Below are 21,466 nucleotides of genomic sequence, written 5' to 3' on the forward strand. Positions count from 1 at the left end.
GTGTGGAGTCAATCCATTCTGTATGAATGTCCTCCTGATGACCTAAAGAGAACAATTATAGAATATAGAAACAGCATTTTTCTGTCTTGCATCGTTTTTCTTCTGTCCTATAAATCTTCTCAGAAATTTAACTCCTCTAATATGGAAAGGCAACCACAGTTTTAGACTTCCAGACTACAGAAACATGTTAATATTTCATTTGTAAACACCACCAACAAATTGATTCCGTCATTAAGATTTAATGATTTTTAGACTAACTGGGATTTATCTTAAAAAAACACTGAGACTTGATTGTAATGAACTTTTTTCCCTGACCCAGCAATGCCTAATTTCTACTTAATTGCTTTGTGTTGACATTAGGTTTAGCTCCTTGGGTTCCTCCCTAAAATATATCCTCATGGAGGCGGCTGCCAGACTATTTGGTTTCAATCCAGTATTTTTTCCTCACAATTCTTGAACTGAAAGGTAGGAAACCATGTACTTTTTTTTTGTTTTATTTACTCTTTGGGTACTTTGTATGTTATCACTCTGACTGGAGTTTCAAGTTTTCGGAGTAATCTCATCCCTTTTTTGGTGAAATGTTGATAGTGGTAACCCACAAGACTTTGAATGTGTATGTGCTTCCTCTAGAAAAATGAATCTCCTCTTCAGTATGGTGATAGGATACTTACGGAGCCTATGACAAAGATAATAAATCTTGGGCATGAGTCGTTGACTAATGAATGGATGAGTACAATATGGTATATCTGTACAATGGATTGTCACTCAGCAATAAAAAGGAAGAACTGATACATGCTACATGAATGAACCTTGAAAACATGCCAAGTGAAAGGAGCTAGTCACAAAAGACCAATATACTGTACTATTCTATTTGTAGTAAATATCCAAAATAAGAAACTCTATCAAGACAGAAAAAAATATTAGTGACTGTCTAGGACTGGAAGGGTTGGGGAGAAATAGGGAGAGACTACTAATGGGCTCCTTAAAATGCTCCAGAATTAAATGGCAGTGTGGCTACAAAACCCTGTGTATGTGCTAAAAACCAATGAATTGTAAACGTATGGTATATAAATATCTCAATAAATCTAGTATTTTTCTTTAATGCTTAGGCATGAGAATTGTACGCTGTATTTTTAGGGTAATGCTGGCTGGTATAACAAATTCAAATGTTACAGGTCTTCTCACTAGCCAATTTGTTTGTTTTTTCATTCACATAACAGCCCAATGCAAGAATTCCTTATAGGCAAGGAGCATCCCATGTGTTCCTTCAGGGACCCAGGTTCTTCTCTTTTTTTTGATATATTTTTTCATTGAAGTATAGTTGATACACAACATTATATTGGTTTCAGGTACACAATAGGGATTCCACAGTTATCTACATTATTAAGTGCTCACCCCAACTAGTGTAGTTACAGTCTGTCAACATAGAAAGACGTCACAGAACTATTGACTATATTCTCTATGCTATACTTTCATCCCCATGACGAATTTTGATTATGATTGAGATTTTGTGCTTCTTTATCCCCTTCACCTATTTCACCTATCTACCCTAACCCCTCCCCCATGGTAACCACTAGTCACTTCTCAATGTCTATGAGTCTATTGCTGCTTTGTTCATCCCTCTAGGTCAATCCATGTTGTCACAAATGGAAGGCTTTCTTTCTTTTTATGGCTGAATAATATCCATTGCATATATGTACCACATATTCTTTATCCATTCATCTATTCACAGACACTTTGGTTGCTTCCATATCTTGGCGAGTGTAGATAATGTGGCATTAAACATAGGGGAGTGTATATCTTTTCAAGTCAGAGATTTTGTTTTCTTCCAGTAAATTCCTAGAAGTGGAATTACTGGGTCATATGGTATTTCTTGTTTTAGTTTTTTTGAGGAACCTCCATACTGCTCTCCAGTGTGGCTATACCAATTTACATTCCCACAAACAGTGTAGAAGGCCCTTTTCTCCACATCCTCACCAACACTTGTTATTTCTTGTCTTTTGGATAGTGGCCATTCTAACTGGTATAAAGTGCTATCTCATTTTGGTTTTGATTTGTATTTCCTGGATGATTAACAGTGTGGAGCATCTTTTTATGTATCTGTTGACCATCTATATTTCTTCTTTGGAAAAATGTCCCTTCAGGTCCTCTCCTATTTTTTAATTGGGTTATTTATTTTTTTCGTGTTGAGTTGTATGAATTCTTTATATATTTTGGATGTTAAGTCCTTTCAGATATATCATTTATGACTATATCCTCCCATACTGTAGGTTGCCTTTTTGTTTTATTGACGGTTTCCTTTGCTGTACAGAAGCATTTTAGTCTGATGTAGTCCCATTTATTTATTTTTGCTTTTGTTTCCCTTGCCTGGGAACACATGCCCAAAAAAAAAAACTACTCATGTTTATATGCAGATAACAACTCCTCCATGAATACCTTTCTTGGTCTGTCTTCTGGACTCCCTTTCCCTCTCAGCTTGTGCTTATAGCAGAGACTCGTACCTTTCAGTCTCCTTGATTAATCTACTGAAGTATTCCAAGGCTCCCTTATGTAAAGGAACCCTTGGAAGAATGCCTATCATTCATAGACTGACTCTAAACAATTGCTTTTTATCTACTTGTATCTTGGTTTGATAACCATTCTCTACTTTTAATCCACTCTAACCCTGATGCTTAAATTAACTAACTAACTTTATACCTCTTGGCTTCTGATTTTGACTGGGACGAAGGCTGGTCATAAATAAGGTACACAGAAAGTCATGCACAGGCTATCTGAACTGAAGGGTGTTACCTTCATCCATTTATAGGTGCTTTTATCTTATTTCTCTCATTTAAGCAAGATTCCAGGGATTTGTTTTTGTACGTAAAATGAGGATTTGAACATGCAACTGCTCAAATGATTAATAATTTGAATCTGATGAGTTAATTTACTTGGCAATCTAGAAAAGTGATATTCCAGTCCTGAGTGTGTGTGTTTGTGTGTTGCATTCCCAGGGAGAAAAGGAGAGAAAAAGAAGAATAGGAAGGGCACATGTTACATTTAAAAAATGTCCCTTTCCTTATTTCTTTTGCACTTTCCCTTCCTATATGAAGTCAAGATTCAAGACCAGCTGATCAATTTTAGCTTCAAGATTGGTTTCTAGGAATTCATTCACCTATCTAATAAAAATATCACATTGTCATTTATAAATTAGTGTGACTTTCTCAAGACCTTACCTCTTGCAGAGACATTTATATTTTAATCTTTCTCCATTATCATATAGAGGTTCCGACTGTGCATTACTTGGGGGTGGAAAATATCCAGTGTCATGTAACAATAGTTCCCCAGTCTGGCTGATTGTCCAAGTCACATAGGGAGCTCCTATTCCTGAACACATCCCTGGAGATTCTGAGTCAGGGTATCTGGGATGAGTCAGGTGCTGGGAATGTGTATCTTTAAAAAACTTCCCAAACAGGGCTAATGAACAACTGACATGGGAACTGCTGGGAAAGATTGGGTCCTGCCCATTAGGAGTTTATAAGTGCTCAGAAAGATTAGACATAAGAAAAAATAACTCACAAACTAATTATGTTATGAAATATATAGTTTACATGTTTAATTAAAGTACTTGATCATTTGTGATGCATTTTATAAAGTAGTCTTGTATACTGCATTCCTTCTACAAGGTAAATAAAGGGTTTTTAATTCTGTATTTTTAATGGACATTAAGGCAAAACATTAGGTGACTTGCCTAGAAACCCGAAGTCCTGATGGAGCTGATTCAGACACTGCATATCCCACACCCTTTACCCTACAACCTGACTCGCTGGTCCAAGGAATTTGTCCAGGGTGAAACAAATATCACAGCAGCAAGCACAGAGAACTTGGGGATGCATCTCCAAGTAAAATGACCCTGATGATCCAGAGACACAGGTGTAACCAGGTGTTTTCCAGGTTGTCTGGATGAAAACCTAAATGAAAGAAAAGAGCAGAACTTTTTAAAAAAATGTAAGCTAGATCATGTCACAACCCCATAATACCCCTGAATGTCCTACCGTCTCACTCAGAAACAGCCCGCCACTGGCCCACAAGACCCGTGTGACCTACAGCACCACTCTCTCTCTCTGCCCTCATATTAGGGTCCTTGCTGTTTCCTGTTCCTTCGGGCCCTTGCTGCCTCAGGAGCTTTGTACTTGCTTTTCCTCCTGCCTGGAATGCTCCTCTCCTGCTAACCCCATGGTACATTCCTGTTCTGCCTTTGGGACGCGGCTCGGATGCCACCTAACCAGAGAGGCCCCTCTTGAGCGAACCACATAATATGGCAGCTACTACCTCCAAACTCCCTCCTACCTGAATCTGTTTTTTCTTATCCATAGTACTTCTCTCTGCCTGGCACAAAATAGATTATTTATTTGTTCATCGTCCATCTTTCCGTATCAGCAAGCATTTTGTTTGTTACTATGTCTTCAATACTCAATACAGTACCTGGTACATTTCTTGTAATTTGCCAGCTTTGACCTATGGAAAACCCATTGCAGACACCAAAAGCTTTTTTGAAAGTATGGAAAAAGATAGAGAAATTTCATTCTGTAACTTTTTTCTTACCACTATTACTTATTTTATTAGTGGGCAGCAACTCAAGACCTTTTCACTGTACTAAAATACACTGAGACATGAGAGTAAATGATGAAACCTCATTCCTTTACAGTAATAAAGAGCAATCTGTTTAAACCACCGATTAGTTCATTCATTACGGTAGTAGAGTGTAGTGGTTTAAGAGTCAAGGCTCTGGAGTCAGGCTGTGTATTTTTAAATTCCAGCTGGAACAGTTGCTAGTCGTATGACCTTGGAAAAGTTCTTAACCTCTCTGGTCCTTAGATGTAAGTGGGGATAATAATATATTGCCTCATTGTATTAATGATAGGATATAATGACATATATCCATAAAATACTTAAAATAGTGCCTTGTAAATAGTGAAAGTTTACTTTTAGCTATTGTTATTATTATAGAATATAGTTTTTGTTACTTTTAATTGCACAAAAGTGTCAACAAGGTATTTCCCAGTAGGTCCTCCCAGTCTTGACTCAAAGAATAAATTTAAAACCATGATTAATATCCCTCATTTCTATAAAAATAATTTGTGTATTTTTTTTGTATAAGAGTACATACATTCTCTTAAGTTTAAAATGTCTGCCTGGTATATCCTCAGCTCAGCCCAAGCCAAGTTAGATAATCTTTATTAGAAAACTCCAAAATAGTAAAGTCTGATTTTGTGCTCCCTGCTGAAGACTGAAGAATGATTGTCTTAGTAATACATCATATCAAATGTAAGTTTGGCCCTGACATAGTTAACACTTTACTATTAAAAAAGAGGACTGGAGACCTTTGCCAGATTTTCCTACAGCATATGAAGAAAGACTCAGGGCATTAGAGACAAGTAAATAGATTATAATTCAGCCAATCCTTTTGTATTGGAGTTAAATTTGTCTCACAAAATCTTAGTTGCCTGCATACTGACATGAGCAGGTCAGGAAGTGTGGATCCACAGGGCGATGGAGTAATGAACTTAACACCCTTACGGTTGCATGAATCACATGATTTATTTTGCAATATCCCTTCACACACACTCAGAGAGGAGGGGCTGCCCAGTTAGTGGTGATGACAGGATTGGATCCATGTTTCCCCAAGTCCATTCAGTGCTCCTCCACTCTGCCATGCTCATAAGGCTGCTGGTAAAAGATGTGGTGGGTTATCTGGAAATCTGGGGGAAAAGTCATCTTGATTTTAAAAGGGCTCATCAATTCTGAATGAGAATAAGTGGCCGTAACAGGATGGGTAGTATACAACATGACTTGTTGTGTAATGTTGCCTTTGAAAATGAATGGCTCTGCTCTGAGGTGAACTGGCACATGAAGAGAGAAGGACTTTACTGTCCAGCAGCCCTTCCAGGGGTACTTTGTATGAAAACAGGTCAAGTCTCAGGCCTGCAAATATGAATGGAGAGTCGTTTTCTGGGAGTTCTGGGGAAAGGCATTCACCTCTGTGTTTTATAAAATGAGGGGAAAACTCACTTCACAGACTGAACATGATTTTTTTTCTGTTAAAGGATTTTCCAATTTTTGTGAGTAGGAAAGCAATTAACTCTTTCCAAAGACATAGGAAACAAATAGTTATTGGAGCATGAAAGAAGCTAAAGAGATGATCCAACTTGAATAATCTAAGATTATGTTAAAATAAATTAGCCCCCACATCTTAAACCATCAGGTCTTCAACAGAGTGACAACCAGTTTGACTATGCTAGAAAAAAAAAGAGTATTAACCTATAGGTACATGTTACTTTAAAGCAAACCCAACTTAAATTCAGATTTGTGAAAAAAAATAAATTAGGGAGTAATTTTGATTTACACATATTTATAAAATTCTTTGGTACATTCTCTCTGATGTGTTTGACATCAATCAACTTAGAAATATGTAAATTACACATGGCTTTTTACACCCTGCCTAAAAATTATTTAACAAGGAGATGGCAAGACAGATATGCCTATAAGTACCTATAAGAGAGAAAAAGGAATAGAAAGAGTATTTGAAGAAATAATTGCTGAGAACTTCCCCAAACTGGGGGAGGAAATAATCAATCAGACCATGGAAGTGTACAGAACTCCCAACAGAAAGGACCCAAGGAGGACAACACCAAGACACATAATAATTAAAATGGCAAAGATCAAGGACAAGGACAGAGTTTTAAAGGCATCTAGAGAGAGGAAAAAGGTCACCTACAAAGGAAAACCCATCAGGCTATCATCAGACTCCTCAACAGAAACCTTACAGGCCAGAAGAGAATGGCATGATATATTTAATGCAATGAAAGAGAAGGACCTTGAACCAAGAATACTGTATCCAGCAAGATTATTTAAATACGAAGGACGGATTAAACAATTCCCAGACAAGCAAAAGTTGAGGGAATTTGCCTCCCACAAACCACCTCTACAGGGTATTTTAGAGGGAGTGCTCTAGATGGGAGCACTTCTAAGACTGAATAGATGTCACCAGAGAAAATAAAATCACAGCAAAGAAAGCAGACCTACCAAATACTAACTAAAGGCAAAAAATAAAATCAACTACCCACAAAAGCAGTTAAAGGAAGCACAAAAGAACACAGAATAAAACAACCAACATACAAAGAACGGAGGAGGAGGAATAAGAAGGGAGAAAAATAAAGAATGACCAGACAGTGTTTAAAATAGCTCAATAAGTGAGTTAAGTTAGACAGTAAGATACTAAAGAAGCTAACCTTGAACCTTTGGTAACCACGAATCTAAAGCCTGCAATGGCAATAAGTACATATCTTTCAATAATCACCTTAAATGTAAATGGACTGAATGCACCAATCAAAAGACACAGAATAATAGAATGGATAAAAAAGCAAGACCCATCTATATGCTGCCTACAAGAGACTCACCTCAAACCCAAAGACTATAGGAACAAAGAAAGACTGAAGGAACAAAACAGCAGCAGAATCACAGAACCCAAGAATGGACTAACAGTTACCAAAGGGAAAGGGACTGGGGAGAAAGGGAGGGAAGGGAGGGATAAGGGTGGTGAAAAAGAAAGGGGACATTACGATTAGCATGTATAATGTTGGGGGGGGCACGGGGAGGGCTGTGCAACACAGAGAAGACAAGTAGTGATTCTATAGCATCTTACTACGCTGATGGACAGTGACTGTAATGGGGTTTGTGGGGGGGGATTTGGTGAAGGGGGGACCCTAGTAAACATAATATTCTTCATGTAATTGTAGATTAATGACAACAAAATTAATTAATTAATTAATTTTTAAAAAAAGAAAATAGATATTAAAAATGTGAATTAAAAAATATATATATAGGGAAATTAGGAGTATTCTCAGTGTGGCCCATGAACTGCTTGCACTGGAATTCATTAGAGTGCTTACTATAAATTCAAATTAGTCCCATTCTACTAAATCTCAGAGAGTGAACCCCAAGTAACTGCACTGAATGAGTTCCTTAGTTTGTTCTTATGCACCATGAAGTTTGTCAACCACTGGGACTGTCTGTTTGCTTAGAGGTTGGGTTTCACCTTTGCAAAAATTGATGTTCCTAATTTTTATTTTAATAAATAAAAATCCAAGTTCCTCAGGTTGTGATTAAATAAATATAAGCATAGTTCTCTGAGCCCAAATACTAAAGGCAAACTAAAGAGGAAACCTTATACTGTCTCGGCTGTACTTTATTTTACATCCTTGGTTATTTCTTGACAAGCAGAGATTAGTGGTGCCTTTCTTTTGCATATTCCTTTGTCACATTTGTTTACGTGGCTAGCTTCTGTCTGCTCCTCTGATCCCCATGAAGGAAGGAAAGTTAATGTTAGGAAACCATCTTTTATAATCACTAACCAAAGAAAATGAAATCACTGCATGTATATCTGTCCCCGTGAATCATTAGAGTGCATCAGTAAGATAATATGCAAACCCGCCACTTAGTCCCCACGTTGCCCAACTCACTGTACAGGCTCTTAGAAGACACTTGCCCTCTTTAGTGTTTTCACCTGCAAAATGTGAAAATGTTAGAAACCCTCTGCTTCACTGAACTGTTGACGGGAAGGTGGAACAATGATGTTTCAATATTCTATGAAGATTTATTAATTTGCAGGATTTGTCAATATTTGAGGCCAAGTGATCCAAGGCAGATAATATTCGAACAATATATGATGATTTGATTTTTAACATAAAATAAAAGGAATAGAAATTAATTGAAGAGAGTTCATTTTTCACTGTTTCTAGTGGATCTTGTTTCCTTATTTCCGTTTCACTCTAATGTGTGATCCAGAAAGCTCTAAGTGCAGTTAACAGTACAGGAACCTACACAATGTCCCATTCACATTCTTCCCTCTTACCTTGCTTTAGATTTCACATTTAATTTGTGCTTTATTCTTTGTAGACCATTAGAAATAGATTCTCAAGTTAATGTTAATGTTAGGAAACCAATATTTTCTTAGAAGTAACTTAAATGTCCTCTAAGTTTTTAAAATAAGGGGAATATTCTGTCTCCTTGGTTCTAGCACTTAAAAGAATAAAATTTAATTGAAATGTGATACAAAAAGAAAAAATTCTTCTACTTAAGAAACAGACGCAGAGCCCTTACCTTAATATTTTTTTCCCCCAGCAGTGAAACACAGGTCTGACTTAATCAATACAAAATCACGTATCTTGTTCTGCTTAGTATCTAAATATGTCACCATTAATTTTCTTTACTTAGATTTCTAATACCTACATAGAGACTTTCTTTTTGATGTGAGTGAGGGAGGGTAAAGAGACTGTGAAGGGTTCAGGGATTTCCCATGACTGGAAGGAAAAAGAATAAATTAATTTAATGTTTGCTGAAGAGACTAAGATCAGCCTATTTTAGACTTTGTTTTCTTAAATCATTTGGACAAAAAATTTTCTTCTGTCATTAATCCCAATTTCTCTTCTTTTCTTAAAACAAACAAAACAAATTCCCTAAACACTGGGCTAGAAGGTCAAGAGATCTTAAAGCAAATTCAAACTGTTGACCCATGAATTCAGGAAAACGGGTTTTCCCATGAACTCTGGACTTGCACTGGGACTTTATGCCTCACCACCACCTAGCTTCTAAAGGACACCTTTCGTAAAAACCCAAACACCCATGAAAAACACTCTCTTGACGCTACATTCCTTTATGTCTAATGACCCTCACCCCTGAAGACTGATCAAGTGAGGATGTTTGACAACATAGTCCTAAACCATTACCTATAAGTAAAGAAAGGAATCACCTTCCAAAGTCATGGAAATAGCTGGCTATTTAAACTCTCCATGGCTATTAAAACTCCACGTCTACTGAATATCAAAGTCCTTACCAAGTCCTGGCCTCACTTAAGTCTCATCTCTCCTGTAAAACTGTTGTCCAGTGTCTCATAAAATTTCTTTTGTGTTTATAGACAGAAACATGGTTTGCCATGTGATAATAGAATACTATGTACTCTCTTTTTGTTTCCTGTTTGTTTTTACCTCCCCTTCAAGTTTTTAAATTCCTTGAGGACAGAAATTAGATTAAGACTTGAAGAGACACGAAGTACTGTAAATATTTTGATATCCCCTCCACTACCACATCTAATTCAAAATAAAAATGATGTTGTTCAGTCAAATTACGATAAGAAATTCTAGCAATTTTTAAAATTTCAATACTTGTTTTAAGAAATGCCATTCTTTAAAAAAATTTTCCCCATTTTTGGTGTCCTAAAAAATGGGCTTTTGGGTGATCCTAATCTGTTTGAAGATAACAACAAATATCATCCTCTTTGTGTGTTCCTAGGAATGACTGGATCCTATCAACATCTGTTAGTTTGATAACAGAGTTCTCTAGTAATCTCTATAAAATTGAAGGATACATAGAAAATAATTTTTATCTGAAATATTGGTTTGAAGTGTGTGTTCTGTAAATCTGATATTTTTTAAAATAAGGAAGACATTTAAAATAAGGTAGCCCAAATGTCAATGGCCTACTTGTCCTCCTTTTCAAACTGCCCCAACACAAAATGCACTCTTCTGCATTAGTAAGTGATGTAAAATTTGCTAAATATTTTTAGAGACAATGGGGACATTTTAATATCATGCACCCAAAGTAACTTGAAATCTTCTATGTCCATTAGTTTTTCTCTAAAGTTGAGTGTTTACCATACCACCTCAGGGAGGTCAGAGAGATCTAACACTTCTTTCTCTCTTGGATCCTCTCTCCACATTCTAGATTGGTACCAAAATCCTGAAGCATCCTGTCAAGCCATTTTCCAAACAATGCCAGATTCTCCCTTTCAAGGAATCTTGGCCCAGTTGCTGAACAGGAAAATTCTTTCAGATAGTTGTATCTCATTTAGGCCAATAAAACAATTCTTAGGCTCAACATAAGCCTGTGAGAATGATCATGTCTAGGTGATGAACACAATCTACTTGACCCCATTTTGATAAAGTCCCATGTTTTGCTAGTTGTGTTCACATTTTTTTCCTTGTAATAAAACTTTATTTTTAGAGAAGTTTTAAGTTTGCACAGAGAATTTCCATATCCTCCCAGCCCCCACACAACGTGTAGCCTCCCCCACAATCAATATCCCCTAACATAGTGGTACATTCATTATATCTGACACAGTGACACATCATTACCATTCAAAACCTATAGTTTACAGTAGGGTTTGGTCTTATGTTGTACATTCTATGGATTTGGACAAATGTGTAATGACATGTATCCACCGTTAATAGTATGTCACACGGAGTAGTATCGCTGCCCTAAAAATCCTTTGTGTCTGCCTCTTCATCTCTCCCTCCCCGCTAAACCCTGGCAAGCCCTAATCTTTTTACTATCTCTATGAATTCACCTTTTCCAGAATGTCATATAGTAGGAATCATACAGTATGTAGTCTTTTCAGATTGGTTTCTTCACTTAGTAATTTAAGTTTTCTCCGTGTCTTCATAGCTTGGTAGCTCATTTCTTTGTAGCACTGAATAATGTTCCATTGTCTAGATGTACCAGTTATTTATCCATTCACCCACTGAAGACATCTTGATTGCTTCCAAGTTTTGGCAGTTATGAATTAGGTTGCTGTGAACATCAGTGTACAGGTTTTTGTATGTCTGTAAGTTTTCAACTCCACTGGGTAAATATGGAGCTTAATTGCTAGATCATATGGTAAAAGTATGTTGGTTTTGTAAGAACCTGCTGAGCTGTCTTCCAGAGTAACTATACCACTTTGCATTCCCGACAGCAACAGATGAGTTTCTCTTGCTCCAAAAAGTTCTAGTCCCTTTTCACCTGGATTGGTGGAGTCCATTGGTTTATAGCACTAACTACTGAATGTGGCTGATTAGGCGCATGGTTCCCTTATGAGTATCTTTTAGTCATTTAGGATATGCAATACTATCATGACCTTTTAGACACGATGAATTTCACCCAAGGTCAAACAAACCCCCCAGCCTCCCACCCCCCAAGTGAGACCTAGTTCTGTTTCTTATGTGCTATGCAACTTACCAATTATTTTTAATCTCTTTATTGCTTTGGTTTTTCTTCTTCTATATAGAGATATAAACACATTTCAAATAATATTTATCTAGTAACATTCTTAAATTAAAGAATAAAACAATTATTCTGATAAGCTTTGCATGATTTCTTAGTGAATACCTTAAGAGGTGAAATAAAGTAATATTATTCATGATTACCTAATAACAAGAATGTGTTCCTCTTCACAACTTAAAGTTATAAAGTGCAATGTTAGTATAAATTTAGAAATTTAAAAATACTTCTCTATTTATCAAATCCAGAAGTGAGAAGGAAGAGTACTCGTGGGATGATCTAATGGAAATAAACAACATATGTGAAAGAAAAAAAGAGCAACTTTTTTTTTTTGCTTAAATGTAAAGGTTTGTACCTATTAAACTTATTCAACACTTATTTAAACTTATCCTAATGCTTATTTAGTCCTCAAAAATTATTTATTACTACTCTCTTGTAGATCTGATTGGGAAATTTGTCCCAATCTATCAGACCTGTTATAGTAACATAAACATAAGTTCTTTATGTTTATAAAGAACTTATATAGGTGTTAAAAAAAATCAGCCCATTATTTTCCAGTAATTATATCATTTATAATGAGATCTGTGTTGTGATTTTACTGTGATAAGGAAGCATGTGGCTTAGAAAGGCTGGTTCAGTACTAAGCAAAGTAGCTTCAGAAAACTCATTTATGACTCCATGAACCTAGTTTGGTGCTTAACCTTAGAGTTCCAGGCACTTGATTTTGCTAGTGCCCAGAGGTGAGAGGTTCCAGGAATGTGGGGTCGATCATGTGGTCCAGACTCACCAGCGATTTGTCTGTTAAACTTAACTCCAGTTAATTAACTTTTTTAATGAAAATAAAAGGCCAGGAAGAAGGATAAGGTGGTGGGGACAGACACCAAGGGCTTCCTTTCCCTACCTTGTGTCGTTACTGAACTTGTCTAGTCCTCATCCGTGATTGGGGGTAATAAATAATAAGACCCAGCCTCACAAGATTATGTGAGAATTAATGAGATAAGGTATATAAAATGCATTACAACTATACCGAACACTCAGATACTAAGGAAGGGAAAACTTTCAACTCCTTCGGTCAGTGCTTTCTTCCTCAGTATGAGGCTGTTTCATTGGTGTGTGTAAAGTTGGGATAAAAAGGAATCCGGGGATTGTAATGAAGTTTCTGGCTTGAGCCATCCTTTCCCACTGCAGGGATGAACTTTCCAAGGACACCCTGCTTTCTGGGAGCTCCTTGTCTGAACAATGTTAGAGACATACTCATCCAGTCTGATTTCCTCAACATTGTTTTTATATACTTTAATGTGGTCGCTGACCTTTCAACTGCTGCAGGCTTGCATTAGCTCTAAGACAACGGGTGACCAACAGCAGGCACAGATGTGGCAATATCTCCGCCAGTGTCTGGGACAGACATCAGGAACCCATGAGCTTCTGCTCCTGCTGAGCCTAGACTCCCTCTGAATTCTCCCCACTGCCCTCCAGGCAGCCACTATAATAGCTCACAATTTTTACTGGAAGTGAAACATATTTGCCATCCTAGAACAGGCCACAGTGAAGTCACCACTTCCTGCTTTTAGCTTAAAACACATTATTTCTCACCACTGTGTGCTGTTCCCATTAGTCAGATTTTTATCATGCTAAGGGGTTTTAAGATACCCCTTCTGAATACTTTCCACAACCTCACAAAATATGAGAGGATAAAGATAAAAGCTATATCGGTGAACTCTTAAGTTCCACTGTCAGGTATTACGTGTGAAGAAGAATGTATTTTTGGCATTTCCATTCACTGGCTTTCTTAACCTATTCATAACATTTCTGATAAGGGTGAGTAGTTAAACCATTTGATAGAGTCCCGATTCTAGAATCCTACTCAGTGACAAGAAGATTGAGCTACTGATACACAAAACTGGACGGATTTTGGGGAATTATGCAGTGCTGAAAAAGCCAATCTCAAAAGGCTACACACTATATGATTCCACTTATATAATATTCTTGAAATGGCCACATGATAGAGATGGAAAAGAGATGAGTGATTACCAGGGCTTAGGAAGAGGGGAGAGAGGGAGGTGGCTATGTCTGGGAGAGAGTAATGCAATGACAGAGTTTGGAAAGAATCCAAACCTGCTTCTGCCTTAACCTTGCATGTAGAGCCTCCAGAACTGCAAGGTAATAATAAATTTCTGTTTTTTAAGTCAGAAAAGGAAAGAAAAAAAGTTGTGCAAGGGATCCTTGTAATAGAACTGTTCTGTAGCTTGACTGTGGTGGCAGTCACAAGAATCTACAGATGTTAGAAAACTACATTAAAAAAGTACAGTTACACACAGCATAAGGCTGGTAAAAATCAGTAGTTGGGTGGATTGTGTCAATGTCCTGGTTGTGATACTGTATAGAGTCCTGTAAGATTTACGATTGGAATGGGAAAGTGAGTGAAGGATACACAGTTCACTCTTTATTATTTTTACAACAGTATGTGAATCTACACTTCCTTCAAAAGATTCTTAAAAGATCCACAGTGAGCATTTTAGGAATTACAACTGTGTCTTATAGCAATTAAGTATCAAATAAAGGGGATTATTCCTTCAGAATAGTAGGGGAGAATGATGCTCAGTTGTTTTTAAACCTGACATGACTCTGTTCTTAATAATTCCTAATATCCCCACTTTGGGGACTGTTTCCAAATATGTATTTGCTCCCTTATCTGGCATGAATCCTCTGTATTGTATCAGAAAGCTGTTGACCCAACGTTCTATCAGCCTGAGAACTTTAAAACTTGAGAGAGTCCTGGTTTATAGTTAGTTATTTCATTTTCTATTTTTAATGTAAAATGCTACAATAAGTGAGCAAAAATGAGATCTGGCTTTTTCCCCCCTTAAAAATGGGACAAGGAGGGTGTTCAGAGTTCTCTGTATTTGAGCCAGAAATGGCAAATGCAAGGCAGGCATGAATGCTGCCAGTCTCTGCTCCTGAGTCTATGACAGACATCACTAGCAGATCGTGGCACTCAGTTTTTTGAACAGCCCAAGTTTTGCCTCAGAATCCTTCTTAGCATTAACCCTTTAGAAAGCCATTAACAGTAAGTTGCCACTAACACAAGATGGAGCCCCAGAGTCAGCATTTATGTGCTAATTCTCCTTTTCACGGTATGGAATTTTTCTAGTTACCATATCCTCTGTCCGTGCCAAATAAAAGAAATGTTATGCATTAATATTTTGTTTCTTCCCCCACCTTCACTCATCTAAGCATGACTCACAGGCTTGTTGAAATGCTTTTATTTTTCATGAGTAAAAATTCCCCGAATTGAGTATTTTTGCATTTAAATACCACATTCCTTAAAAAGTAGTGCCATATGCAGCTGGCAAATGGTGAACAGATTTTTCAATTCCTTTGTAGTTTGAGCAAACAAGGATTACTACTGGCCAGTGTTGGGGAAAGTAAGTTCTCCTGGGTGTATGTATATTTTTAAAGATATTTCCCCATTTTGCAATAATTAATACATACTGAAAATCTGCTGGTGCCAATGACTTGTTTTGATGATAAAGGTGACTTTTAATCCAGAAGAAAGGGTAAAATAAGTGATTTAAATTTCTTTTCTTTACACGAACTCTATCCAGACTAGTATAAGAAAAGCAATAAAAAAACTAACAAAGCATAGAAGTATTTGTCCGAAAGAGATCATTAATCTAGCTCAGATCCCTCCTGAGTACCTACTATGTGCTAGGACCATAGCTCCCGAACTGTGTCTCAAGGTACCCCCAAGTACCGTAGAGGCCATGGGATACTTTAAATTTTCAAGGGAAAGAGTAATTATCTGTCAGAGACTTAATGAGCTTAAGGTACTGCCTTCTTTCAACCATGCTACTTTCCTTCAGATTCCTTCAGGTGACATCAGATCTTTGCAAAGCTGGATTTTAGGTGGTTACTGTGATGAAAAGCAAGAATAGGATAAAAATCCATGTAGAACAGGAAATGGAAAAGGCAGTGTTCTGTGCAGGGCCAAACAAGTACATACATCCTTATTATTAAGTAATTGTGGGTTCTCTTGAGTTTTTCTTTTTTCATAATATTTATAAATATTATAAATTTATTAATTTTTTTCTTTCAATTTATGTGTATCATTTTTTCATACAATTACTAACTTGTTAAGGACAACAAGTACTCAAGTTATTTGTACCTAACTATGTAATGAATGGAGCTGTTAGGTATTTCTATTCTGTGAAAATAATACTTAGACATCAAATGAGTTTGGGAACCTGTTCCCCTAGGGCATTTGGGAACAGGTATTATCCATGTTATCTCATTTATTTCTCATGATAGTCCATAAGGTGTGTGTGATCAGCCTAATTTTTAAGCCTGAAGAAGTTGGGACTTAATGGAGTTTAGTGACATGTGCAAGTCTAGACCGTGTAAGTGAATCAGGCTGACAGGGCTCAAGTGGCTTCCCTAAAAATTCATAGCAAATTAGAGGCAGAACTGAAACAAAATCCTGGTATCCTGATTCTCCTCCCAGGATGCTTTTTACAAAGCCCTGCTTTCTCTCCAAATCCTCATTTGTCTTCTTTCCAAGTCTGAATTTACAGTATAAAGAGGTGGACTTTCATTGTATGAATCTTACTTAACTACAAGAATATTTGTGCTGATTAATTGCTGCCCTCTTGATTTTGAGCATATGAGGAAAATGTGCAAGATATTACGGTGTGAGGATTGTGCAAACACTAAAACAACTTTTGGCACCTGTAGCAAGGAGACTCTGAGGTCTTTTGAAGGACGTTGTCCTCTCCTGGAGTTTCCTGGCGCTGAATGGCTGATCCTGTCTTTCAGGGAACTGGACACTTGGGATCTATTTTCAACCTGGTGAGCTCCAATTTAACACTGAAGAGAGTCTGGATTTTTCCCAGCAACCCTCACAAAAACTATCCCAGATACCATCATTTTCGCCCAGAGAGGCAGAGGATACTAAAACCTAAGGTCCAATGAATGCTGATTGAACTTTTACAAGATTTGACACATTGGCCTCTATTGTAATGGGTATTTTAAATTTAAAACAGCTTTCCCCAGCTTCAGTGAGCTTTTGCTTGCCTTTTCTTCAGTGGCATTTAACATTCAGCCTTATGAACAGCATGTTAAATAGTCAGTCTTTGTGCCTTTGGGCTCATTTCAATAAATTTATAGAAATTTAATTTTTTTAAAAAGACTCATTACAAAGCTGTGTGATGATGACTCACATTTAGACAAAAATTTGTATCTAAGATTTAAACTGTCTTTGATTTGAATAGCTTTTATTTGTTCAGACGTTTATCAAATATGTTTTATTTGCCAATCATTCCGTTCGAAACCAGAGACACAAAGAGGCAGCAAGCACAGAGGCCTCTTCCTATAAATAGAAGACGTAAGAATGAAAAGTCATAACTTGTGAAGTAGTTTCAATAATAAGGCAATAATAATAAGACATTCACAACTTCTAATGGTTACAGCAGAGAAAGAGGAACCAATTCTAGCTAGATAATGCTACCAAGATGACCTTTACAGAGGAGGTAGTCATTAAGTTTTAGACTGAAACTCAAGTAGGAGTTTTGCTTTTTGAACCTGTTGAGAATGGGGATTCAAAGCAGAAAGACAAGTGTGTTCTGCAACCAGAGGCTGAAATGATGTGTTGTTAGGGAGGATGCAGGAAACTGAGTATTACTAGGGTATGGAGTGCACAGAGGGGCAGCAGGAGGTCAAGCCTGGTAGTGGATGAGATTGTCCTGAGGAATGGTCTTGTACACCATGCCAGGGGAAGGATTTATCAGGGAAAAAAGTGCCTGATTTGAGGCAGGGGCAAGACATGAGCAGATTTCCAGATCTGAGAACCACTTTGCCAGTAGTGTGGCAAATAGCTTGGAATAGGTAAGAAACCAAACACAGGAAGACCTGCTTCAGGATTTTGCTGCTCATCAGGAGGCATAACAATGAAAACCTCTTTTCACTCACTGAGTAGCAACAGGAATGCCTGGGCTGGAATTATACTAGTGTCCTTTTGGAAATTGCATTTTAGAGTAATTCTGTGAGAAGAATTTAAATGTTATTAAAAGTAATTTTTAAAAGGCATTATGGGACCCACATCACCAACTTGAACTTGCTCAAAGTTTTGTCTTCTTTAGACCCAGTGACCACTCTCTGCATGTCTGGTCCCTTCACTGATGCCATAACTAGAAAGCCACATGGTGCAGTAGAAAGTGGAAAGCACATGGGCATTAGAGTCCAACAGTTATGAGCTCAGATACAATCCATCCATGTCTTTCTTTTTCAGTGAGCTTTTTAACTCTAAGTTTGGGTTTTCTCATCTATAAAAGGCCAGTGGTAATTAATCATATTTTGTGGAGTGGTCAGGATTATCTGAGATTATTTCATCTTTTAGAGCACAATGACCAATATACAATAGTTGATCAATAAGATTTAGTTCCCTTCTTACGCTTTACCACAAAAGATGTTTCAGATGTTGTATAAAGAACTTCATGTCGCCATTGTCCCATTTGCACCATTCTCCTTTACTTGAAGGGCTTCCAAAACTTGCCCAGTCTTTCAGTGTGACAGAGCATATAGCTCTTCCTCCTGTATCCACCTTTCAAATGCCAATACCCCAGGGTCTGGATCTTTTCCTGACTCTTTTCTCAAGAGGTAGCATAAAATAAAAGAGTTTAGGTCTGGGAGTCAGATTTGGTTTGGAGTTCTACTCTGCCACTTACTGTGGAACCTTGGGAAAGTTATTTAACCTCTCTGTGCCTCAGCTCTTTCATTTCTTAAATAAGGGTTATATGGCACATGTGGTTTTTTTGAAAACAGAAACTTCTTTCAGGATTGACTCTCATCTACAGTGATGGTTCAAGCACTACTCATATTGTGACATTCTTATTCCTGAGAGTCAGAGAAGTACACCCAAATGCCAGCTGGATATTCCTCTGGCATCTTGAATTTTACATGTTTATGAACTCACCTCCACCTTTAACTTACTTATTCTGCTCTTTTCCTGTATTCACATATCCTGGATTCACCAGCACAATACATGTTACCATTATTATTTTTTTTATTAAAGTATCATTGATATGCAATCCTATGAAGGTTTCACATGAACAACTTTGTGGTTTCAACATTCACCCATATTATCAAGTCCTCACTCCCCCTATTGCAGTTACTGTCTATCAGCACCATTATTTAACCTAGTTACTTAAAAGAGAAATCTGTAAGTTCATTCATTCTTCCATTCAGGGATAAGCTCTGGCCAGGTTTAGCTCACAATTTTCCATTTTGATTTTGTCTCCTCTTTTCCAATCCAGCTCTCATCAGCATCACCATCTGTCCCTTGGATTGTGGTAAGGTCCCTTCCATTTGGCTTTCAGGCCTCTAGTCTTGCCCCCTCAATTCCATCCTCCATGTGGTCACCAGAGTTTTCTATCAAACAACCCGTTTGATGACATCAGCCTCCGCTTAAAACCCTTCAGCATCCCATTGCCTCCAGGTAAAGTCCAAACTACGTAACAGATGACGTAAAATTGCCATAACCTTGATTATGTCTTTCAACCTCATTTTCCTGGTTTTTCTTTATATTCCGGTTGCTCTGAATTTCTTTTAGTCTCCTTTCCCTTACATGTACCATGTCACTTCTCACCTCCCTATCTATGCTTTCCCCTCTGCCCGGTATGCCACCTCCCCACTTCTTCTCATTAACTTCTACTGAATTATCACTACCACCACCACCCTGGCAAATGTGGATACTGGGAGAGATGGTGGAGGGACACCTCTAAATGCAAGACAGTGTGAGAAGTGTCAATATCTCCTTGTATTTCTCTGTCTTTGCTTCCCAAGCCCAGGCAATAGGGAATGGTGCTCACTAAATGCTTCTGAATTGAACTGTCATGTTAATTGTTGATACTGCTGACATTTCCTTGGTGTTTTTTCTTTCTTTTTTTTTTTTAAGCAGTAATTACTTTGGTGGTATGACTTTGACTTTCTAAAGATCACTTACAGTACTAGCCTCCTGGGACAGTGTATAGCAAACACTATTTGCATGGCAAAGGCTTCCTCATTAAGAACACAAAGGGAATGTATGGCCCTCAGAACACACATGCTGGTCCTGCTCAAAGAAAGTAAGAAGATTCTGCTAAACAACTTTTATGCTTCTTTATACAACTCACAGGGACCACTCTTTGCACAGGTTTTTCTTTTTGGTATGGGGGGTGGTATTTTTGATCAAGTGTGTTTGTGTGTGTGTGCAAACAGAGTTCTAACATCTACAATTGGAAGAAAACTACATGACCTAATCCAGTGTTTTCAAAAAGTGTTTTCCCTGATCCCCACAGTAACAAAAATATGTTCCATTGGACCAAGCTACACACATACATACATAAACAGATTAGAAGTACAGTGTTCTGAAAAGCCTATTCTTCCTAAAAGACAGGCATTCCCTTTTCTATTCTATGTCATTTTTTAAATGGTGTCAAAACCCGGGAAATTGATTTTTTGATCCACTAAAGAATGAATGCATGCAGTTTGAAAAATACTTATCTAGTTCAACTTCACTCTGTTGTAGAAAGCTTTTCCTTATAAGAGGTTAATAAAGCAATATTTAACTAGCTCATGGATGCTGTTCTCTGTAAACCCCACTTTCCTGATGCAAGGTACTAGGCATATCTGTGAATTCCTTTATTTACAGATCAGGGAGCTCATAGTGTCAAGTGAACATAAAAAAGACTTGATTGAGCTGAGAGTCAGTGGTCCAGAGAAACTGGAATCTCAGCTTCTCAGACTCCAGGGATTTTCTTCTAGAAGAATTTAAAAGTCCAAATAGATCTGAAGGATTTAAAACTGGTAGAGAGGTGCTTGCCTTAGGATTTGAGTACCCCTAAATTTTGCTCATGTAACATGATCTTCCCAGGGACTGAGCCATGGAAGAACTGCATCAGAGTCACCTGGGAAGCATTTTATATATAAATCCCTGGTTTCAATCCTAGAGTTACAAGGCACTAGCTTGAGGCCTGGGAATGTGAACATTTTAAAAGCTCCCTGCCTGATCCCTGACAGAAAACCTCTGATTTGGGTTTTATGAACCCCCAGTTCCTCTTCCTGAGAACAGCCATGTGGTCTGCCTCCCTGCAGTGTTTGTTTGGGGGAACACATGAAACAGTGTGTGTAAAAGCCCCAAACAGCCATAGCCTCACAGGTGCAAGTCACCAGTATGAAAGTCTTCTAGCTTTTCCTTCTCATCTGATCAAATTAACACTGCTTTCCTGAGTTCTGAAATTCCAGAGTCAACTGCCATGTTTCAGGCTGAGAGTAACTGATAAACTGATGTTGCCAAGGTGTAGAACAGAAACTGTCTTAACTACTTCCGAATTTACATACTCTCTCCTTGCTCACCTTG

At 37.6% G+C, this 21,466-nt stretch overlaps 1 protein-coding gene across 2 annotated transcripts in view; it reads left to right on the plus strand.

The window, feature by feature from the left end:
• SGIP1 (SH3GL interacting endocytic adaptor 1) overlaps positions 1-21,466 on the plus strand; it is a 190,060-nt gene that overhangs the window by 36,513 nt on the left and 132,081 nt on the right. The window lies entirely within an intron of this gene.

The sequence above is a fragment of the Manis pentadactyla genome, chromosome 4, assembly GCF_030020395.1.
Source record: "Manis pentadactyla isolate mManPen7 chromosome 4, mManPen7.hap1, whole genome shotgun sequence".
Taxonomy (NCBI): domain Eukaryota; kingdom Metazoa; phylum Chordata; class Mammalia; order Pholidota; family Manidae; genus Manis; species Manis pentadactyla.